The sequence below is a fragment of the Stegostoma tigrinum genome, chromosome 32 (genome assembly GCF_030684315.1).
Source record: "Stegostoma tigrinum isolate sSteTig4 chromosome 32, sSteTig4.hap1, whole genome shotgun sequence".
NCBI lineage: Eukaryota > Metazoa > Chordata > Chondrichthyes > Orectolobiformes > Stegostomatidae > Stegostoma > Stegostoma tigrinum.
The window spans coordinates 26,122,359-26,131,664 of record NC_081385.1 but is presented as its reverse complement, the minus strand read 5'-3'; positions in this window follow the sequence as shown (position 1 = coordinate 26,131,664).

The window sequence follows — 9,306 nt, the reverse complement described above, 5'->3', positions numbered from 1 at the left end:
TTGACTGGCCAGTGTAAATGCAGGGTTACAGGAATTGGGTGGTGAATCTGGGCAGGATGGTCTTTGGAGGGTCAGTGCAGATTCATTGGGCTGAATGGCCTCTATCTGTGCTGTCAGGATTCTACAATTCAGAATGTGTTATCCACACAATTGAATTTAAAACTTTACGCGCTTATTTGACCATACATAAATGTTTCAGGAAAGTTTGAAAATACTGAAAATGATAATAGATTGAGCAGCTTTCAATCCATAGCAGTAAGAGTTTGGTCAATGCTTCAGCCGAGCTGCTTCATGAGAATTTGTGAAGAAAGATCTTAATTTTTGATCCGCTTGTTGCATGATTTTCCAGCATTTTCATCAGTATTTCCTCCACTTGCTGCTACCTGATAGTTGCACAATGGCAATATATTATTATTTAATTCAGGCTTTGTGTTATTGATGAAGATTGAATGAATTGTTCAGTAAGGACTGAACTCAAGAGATTTATTAGCTCATGAGAAAAGGTACATGCAGCTCATTCAAACTGACTAAACTTACAGTTCAATTTATTACCTCTGCCCTAAAGTGTGATCAAAGCATTAATATGAACATATAAAACTGTTTACAGATGTGAGGTTTAATACATACTGACTGTCATGTTTCTTAGCGATGAACTTTTGATCCTTTCTCAAAAATCCTGCAGCAGCACCATAGGTAGTCTGAGAACTCATTGTGGGCATTGGCTGCATGTAGAATCCTTCCATTGTTGGTAACAACACTGATTTTCAAAACTAAACTAAGATCAAAATGCAACACCAGGCCCTGCTGGCTATACTGGAAATCCCCAGTTCTGATCCCTAACATTGCAATGTTATTTGATTCCAGCCGAAACAGAAGGGGGGAAAAGAAATTCCAGCAAAATCTCCCAAATGAAGGAGAAACATATTGCAGACTGCTTTCTCTTCTTCAATTCCTTTTGCAGGAATTGGTACATTAGTGTCTGAAAAAAAAGACCTCAATGGCAGAACAAAAAAAGGCAGAAGAAAACGGCAATGGCAAGATGGTCAAAGCTTAAAACAGCAACAAAATCTGATCACCAACCCATCAAAATCATTCGGTATGGAAACAGGCCATTCAGCCCATCCAATCAACAACGATCCTCCAAAAAGCTTCCCACCGAGACCAACATCATCCCTGTATCTCTACATTTCCCATGGCTAATCTACCTATCATACATATCCCTGGACAACTACAGACAACTTTAGCATGACCAATCAACCTAACCTGCACATCTTTTGACTGTTGGAGACACTCAGATGAAACCCATGCAGACACGCAGAGAATGTGCAAACTCCACACAGACAGCATGGTAAGATGCAAACAGTTAAAATGGAAAATTAATACCAGGCTGTATATGGAAGATGTGCTATTGCAGTGTAATGGCAACCATGCTTGCTTCACATGTCTGGTTCAAAATATGGCAGAAACACTGATACAAGATTGCATTTAAAGAACAGTAGTGCTAGGTGACAGGAATTTTAACCAAATAAAAATTTGAACCTCAAAAACCTTTCCTACCTATATCTGTTTCAACCAAAGCAGAAAGTAGGAGGCAACCCATCTATTACAAGGTAGTGGTTTGAAAAGTTAAATAGCATAAAGATGCTGCAAGGCACATTGTCATTCCGGTTTTCATATTTAACTCATATCAGCTGGGCGTCTCAAGCAAGGACATGGTGGATTGCATGATTTAAGTACATCTACGAAACCACCTAGATTCAGGCCTCTGCCTGAAGAACACAGCAAACAGATACCCTGCCACTGACCTACCCCCATCCTAACTCCCCATCTACACTCACCTTTACTGGCTCCATCGCCACCCCTTTGACCCGTCTGCTTCCTCTCCACCTATCTGCTCCTTTATCCATCTTCCATCTGCCTCCTGCTCTCTCTCAATTTATTTCAGAATCCCCTTCCCCTCCCCCATTACTGAAGAAGGGTCCAGGCCTAAAACGTCAGCTTTCCTGCTCCTCTGATGCTGCTTGGCCTGCTGTGTTCATCCAGCTCTACACCTTGTTATCTCTGCCATTGTGTCTTTCACCCCTGCGATTACCTTCCATCCTCTCCAAGCCTCAGCCTATGACCCAACACACCACCAGGCAATTAATCCAACACCCCCTTCAACTGGCATTCATATTCCAATTACACACCTTCCCCTCTCACATTGAAGAATTATACCCCTCCTTTCCCTCCCTCATCCCCAGGCAACTGATTGGAGATATCACTGGCACTTTCACCGCATCTGTGTTTAGTGTAGTTTTTCAGACACCCCACTTCCTGTGGTTCAGCTGAGGAAATATTCCTGAATAAATTTTAATGATCTTAAATGTTTGCTTTGTGATTATAAGTTGATGAAGTGTTGCATGTATTATTTATAAAATAATCTCAAACATTCTAAGATTGCTATTTTGAAATAATTTACAATTATATCTGCAAATTAAGTTTCGTAAATGCACTGATGGTGGTGAATTAGAAACAAGACACAATTACAGTCCTCTGTAGGATGAGACATTCTTAAAATTCACATGAGGCCCCCATTTGAAATGTTCATACTGGAGATGAGATGCCTTCAATTATAATGTTACAGTGAAGGTCAGCATTGAACATAGAAGTGGAAAGTAGGAAATTCCATTCAAGACTAGTCAGTCCTTTTCTGTATGTTCTTTGTTTGATTGCACTAATATATTCCACACGTCGAGCTGTATCATTTGTCTTTCTCTAGTCGTACAGTTGAGATAGTCATGGATTAGACAACACTGAATCATAACCATAATCACGCCACAATAATGTTAGGGCTCAAATGCAGCCTGTTTCATGGCAGAACAGTGAACACAAACACCAACTAAAAAGCTTGGTTGCACCTAGTACTTTAATCAACTCAAGGATCCCATTCCAACAAGAAATGGCAATAAAAATATTGATTATAACAACCATTAAACAGGTAGTGAAGCAATTCTGGAACTGCAGTATTTCATTTCATGCAAGATTCTACTAAACATTAGTATCCACAAATTTCCAAGTGACTTACTCCTATTAAACAGTTTATCTTCTGATGGTCTTCTTATGATTTTTAAAGATTTTTGACATGAGTGAACAAACATCAGACAGACAATGTGATTGATGCAGCCTTTGGTTTACTCAATCAATGTTCTCTCATTGAAATTAACCGAAATTCCAACGGACAGTCTTAACATGTGGATACAAAATCCATTATGATGAATTCTACCATTTTTTTTCCCTTGAGTAAATAGTAATTTTATCTAAATGTATCTGTCCAATAAATAAAATAATTCAAATCGAAAATGCAAGAAATTGCGAGAAATGCATAATAAAAGACAACGTGTATTAAATAAAATATACAATAATAGTTTAAATAGGGGTTCTGGCTATCAGGGCCATAATTTCTAAATCACATTTAAAAAATGATGGATATAAAATATTATGTGAAGAATTCTGCCCTGTATCACATCAGGAAGAACCGCTGGGTTCACAAATGAATTGAGATAAAAGATTCATTGAAGTGCAAATGCTGAGCAGCAGCATAAAATCTCCATCTCATGCTGTTGAAAGAATTTTTTTTATAAAAAGAAATGTTTCATTGAGATTGTAATTATGTTATAGTTAATATCCTCTGCTTTTCTACCCATGACTGTATTGGATCCTTTTTCAAAACCTGACTTGGGAAGTAAACAGCAATTCTAAGTGGCGTCAGTCAAATTACACCCTAATATTAAATTAGTTTCAGGGATTAGAATGGTATAGTATACCATGATGATAACTGGTTTTGCCTGCCATGTGTATGATTGATGTGATTGTACTGGATAAAATAATAAATAATGTAAATATTGCATATACTGGAAATCTGAAATAATAATGCCAAATTCTGTATTTCTTACTGAAACATGCAAGATCCTGACTGACTTTGACAGGGTGAATACGTAAAGGATGTTTTCCCTTGTGTGGAAACTGCGTCTTGGGGACACAGTTTATTGAATAATTTTACAACAGAGGTATGCAGATTCTTAAGAAAGAAGGGAGTCGATGACTATTGAGGGTAGGCAATCACATGGAAATTGTGGCCACAATCAAATTAACCATGGTCTTATTGAATAGCAGAGCAGACTCAAGGGGCTGAATGGCCTACTCTTACTTCAATACTCAATGCTTTTTTTTGTACGTTTGAGCACTTTATGTTAAATAACATCCCCTACTCTTTTTCTAAAACCTGGTCTTTGGAAATCCAAATGGCTAACATTCCAGCCTCCTCAGATACTGACATTGCACCATTTTTGCCCGGTTATTTTCAGCAGTCTCATTTTAACATGACATCATTATTTATATATGCTTTTCTGGCATTATCTCCACGTGCATTTCAACATTCAAATGCTAGTAACTTATTTAAACCTCCCTTGTACTCTCTAATGTATAATTTTGTAATGCAGAAAAACCCACACTCTTTCAGTGAAAGGCATAATTTTTAAAAAGTGCAGAGATTTTCTGGATTCTAAAACATACTCTTAATTTTGTTCAATACGTGAGTAGGTACTGTTCTGACCTGAAACGCTGGTTTCTTTTCTGCTCTCAGTTCTTTATCTTGTATTAATCTTTGTGTTCTACCTCCTATTTTCATTTCTTGTGAACTGGCATGACGAGGGGTGTAGATTAATTGTGTATTTGTGTAGATTATTACATATCCTGATTCACCTGTACCAAAGCTATGTATTTTCAGGTGATGACTGAAACTCAAAGAGAGAAAATGTCAATCGATTCACTTATTTTCAGATCTTTTTCTTTCCTTGCTCCCCTTTTTTATTCCCTTTTTTTTATTTGCAACCTCTCTATCATTTCCCTTTCCCTCCCTCCCTCCTGAATGTGTACATTTGAGCCCATTCCTTGATGCACACAAACAGTTTGTTGTAACAATCTACAGTCTACAAGCAGGTCCCGTTAAGTCCACACCAACTCTCTAAAGACCCTGCCCCCAGATCCATCCCTCGACCCTATCCCTGTATTTACCACGGCTAATCCACTTAATTTGCACACCCCTGGACACATTGTGCAATTTAGCATGTTCAATCCACCTAACCTGTACATCTTTGGGCTGTGGAGGTGAATTGGAGCACCTGGAGGAAACCCATGCAGACACAGGGAGAATATACAAATTCTACACAGACAGTTGCCTGAGGCTGGAATAAATCCAGGCTTCTGGCACTGTGAGGCAATAGTGCTAACCACCAAGCCACCATGCCACCCATTCTGGTGTCTGTATCATTAGCCAATTCCAAGCTGGATGGCCGTAAGACATTATAACCTGTCAATATGCACTGTTAGTTTGTAAGTGTGAGTAAAGCAATAGCAGTTAATTAAAACACAAATTGTCAGCAAAAATCAATAGGTCTGGCAGTGTCCTTGGAGACAGAAAGATTGTTGACGTTTTGAATTCAATATGATTCTATTTTGGAAAAGTCACATCACACTCAAGACATTAATGTTGTTTCTCTTTCCATTGATGCCTGAAAATCTGATGAGTTTCTCCAACACTGTTTTTATTTCAGACTTCTAGCATTCACAGTCTTTTACATTTATTTGAGAGACATGAATTTCTTGACGTGTCGCTGAGGTTCAGTGCGGTTCTTGAATAAAAAGGTAATTTCAGTGCATTTGGTTACATATATTCAAGGTGAGTTGCCTGAGATTGTCAAGTGATCACAGTTTATTTTTTAGGTCAGTAGTGGCTTTTTAAAAGCTTTTCAGTTCGTGGAAGTCTCTGGTATTAACATCCAATGGTGAATCATGACAATCTTCACATTGGGTGGTGATTGTTGAGGAATAGGGCACATCTCAGAAACTGTTATCTTCTTTGCTTAGTCACAAATCTGACACATTTGGCACCTTTTGTTTTTGCCATATTTCACATGAGCTAAAGATCCAAAAACAACATCTTACTTCAGCTTCTTTGGCATGCAACCTGTAGGGAACTCTGACTGTAACTGATATAGGGGCAGTATCTAAGATGGTGCATTGCTGAGATGCACATTGACCTTGCAATATAGTCATGAGGTTCTGTTAGAAACAAAGCTGTCATTCAGCTAGTTCAGCGTGTTGAGAAAAGTGATAACTGAACACAGCTCAGGCACCTGCACACATTTGTTTATCACAGACTGCACATACATCATAAATGAAGTTTAATAAAACCAAAGCAAGCTGGCTAAAAACATATGGATCTAGTTATTTGACTTGCCCTTTTGCCTGCTCATAAACTGAAGAATAATTTGTCTGTTTCAGTCTCATTCATGAACTTGGCCTTTTTGCTCATCCTTCAAATACACTTCATCATACACAGTTCAAAAGAACCAAGCGGTCCAGTGTTTAGGTCATTGCTATTCTATGTATGACCCTAGGAATATATCTGACTCCCAGCCCTTGGCAAACCAGAGTTCACAAGTTCAATTTATGCTGTGTTGCTCGTAGTTATAGTTCTATGGATTGCTTTGTATGGTTTGAATGTTTTAGTCTTCAATACTGCAAAAACTAAGATAGGAGCTTTAGTCAGCAAATAGCAATATAAATAAGGCATCAGCTCATATATTAACACATTCAATACTTGCAGTTAAGTGGGCCTGGGGCGTTAAAAAAACAACATGACAATCATTGTAGGTAATCAAATTCCACCTCCAATTACCTCTGCAGAGAGTCACAAAGTCATACAGCATGGAAACAAATTTGTCGCTCCAACCAGTCCATGCCAAACGTATCCCAAACTGAACTAGTCCCACCAGCCTGCTCCCTCCAAACCTTTCTTGTTAATGTACTTATCTAAGTGTCTTATAAACATTGTAAATTTGCTCACACCCACCACTTCCTCAGGAAATTCATTCCATATGCAAAGCACCCTCTTCCCCTCATTCCTTTTTTCTAATTCTCTCTCCTCTCACCTTAAAAATATGCCCCCCTGGCTTTGAACTCATTCAGTTTAGGGAAAAGACCTTTGATATTCACCTTATCTGTGTTGTTCATGAATTTATAAACATCTGTAAACCTTAACCTCCTACATTCTAGCGAAATAGGTTCCAACCTGTCTAGCCTTTCTTTATAAACTTCTTCAAACTTCCATAGCTGGCGACAAGGTGGTAAATCTTTTTCATCCAGTCTCCAAATTCACAAATTGCCAAATATGCTTCTTTATTTACTTGAATATCATTAAAATAATGCAATTCTGGACTGAGTTGAGGAATTTGCCCTGAAGCCATTGTATTCTGAACCTGGATGAAGAACCTACAGTGATGTTTACACCAGAATACTGAAGAGCATAAAACATATTGTTGTGGTCTCAGATGTTCCTGTAAAAACAGCAGTGAAGAGGAAGAGCAATATTAGTGAGGATATTGTATTTCATCCAATTTAGGTGAGACATTGTACAGTTAACCAAGACTAACATGATTGAGTTGTGCAAGAAGGTATATCAATCTTTTTCTGCTGCTCTAACATTAACTAGTGAAGCGTGTCTGCAGAAATGTAATAGCAACCCGAAATTGTTTCCTGATATATGTTATACTTCTGTTTCTTAGATCTGGAACATACGATTGCTGTTGCTGCCAAGTAGTTGTAAATCCGATGTGAAGTTCCAACTGTTTAAAGTGAGCCATACTTCGTATTGTTTTGGGACTCCTATTGATTGAATATACTGTTGAAATTTCCAACTCAAACCAGGCTGGGATGAATCATTAAAATATCTCAAATTAAACTTATATTTTAGTGATTACCATGTCACTTATTTGCTACTATCCCATAAGCTGTTTCATTACTTTAGATGTCACTATATCATGTTACCAGTGTTTCTAATTCACAGATTTACATGCAATGGGCGATTTTGTCGAATTAATAGTATTTGGATAATTTTTTAGAGCTCTTGTAATGGAAAGTCACCATAATCTTTCCAGACCATAGGCTGCTCTCTCATTAGAAAGGGACAGTTGGTGATAGTTTAACCTGAGAGCCACCATGCCTCAGGTGAGGAGAGAGGTTGGGAAGAAGTTATGGTAACCTCAGCTGGTGTGTGAATTGAACTCCCACTGATGGTATAGGTCTGCATTGCAAACTAGCCATTGAAGTGATATGAACTCTTCTGATGCAAGAAGTTATTCTCAATTGTAATTTTAGATCTGTATGACTTAACGGCAAGATTGTTGAACCTCAAGCAAAACTACTGGATAATTTTTACCTTCTCCACTGAATATGATGCTTTTCTGGAACATTAGTTCAACAGAAGCAGGTAAATTCTGTATATGTTGACTAAGAAATGGGGAGATGGTGGCATCATGGCAGTATCATTGAAGTAGTGATCGCAGAAGACCAGTTCAATGCTCTGAGGAAACAAGCACAGAGAATATTGGAGAAACTCAGGATGGTCTGGCCGCATCTGTGGAAAGAGAAACCAACCAAATGTTTTGAGCCCAGTATGAGTCTTCTTCAGAAAGTTGAACTCTGAGGGTGAGTTTCAAATCCTACTATGGCAGCTGATGGAATTTAAATTTAATTACTACATTTAGAATTAAAACACAGAGGGAGAACAAATGTCAAACTAGCAAATGAGAAAACTGCTCTGACCCATCTTATGCACATCAAATTGGGGACCACTGCATTCATTTCCAAGTGTTACAGGGTTTTTTTTCAGCTAGAAACCTAGTTTCAGCAATGATATTGATGAAATTAGCATTGATTGTTATAGAAACTCATCTGATTCACTAACATCATTTTGGGAAAGAAATCAACAATCCTGAATCTGATATGGTATGCAAATGACTCCAAACACCCGCATCAATGAAATGGGCTCTGAAATACTTCTGAGATGGCCACTCAGTTCAAGATTAATTTTGCTTGATTGACAAAGCCAACAGTTCCAACATTCCATGGAAAAACATCAAAATAAACTTAGAATGATGGTTGGTTAGAATAGTTGGAACATGTTTACTTAAGAGCATGATTGAAGGGCAAGACAAAAAAATAAAAGCAGGAGTACAACATATTCCTCCGTGAATATGATTGATCACCATATGCTTTGACCCCATTTGGAGCATCTGTGGAAGTGATCCAATCATATTGCAAAAGTGTAGGTTGCAAAGTTGGCTTAATTCGCAGGAGCTTGACCTTCAAAATATTACCTTTTTATTACTTTGTTACTTTTTTATCCCTTACCTGATTGAGAAAGTTAGACAATTTCTGTGAAATTATTGTACACGTTGGTAGGAATGACACTTTTCAGGAAAA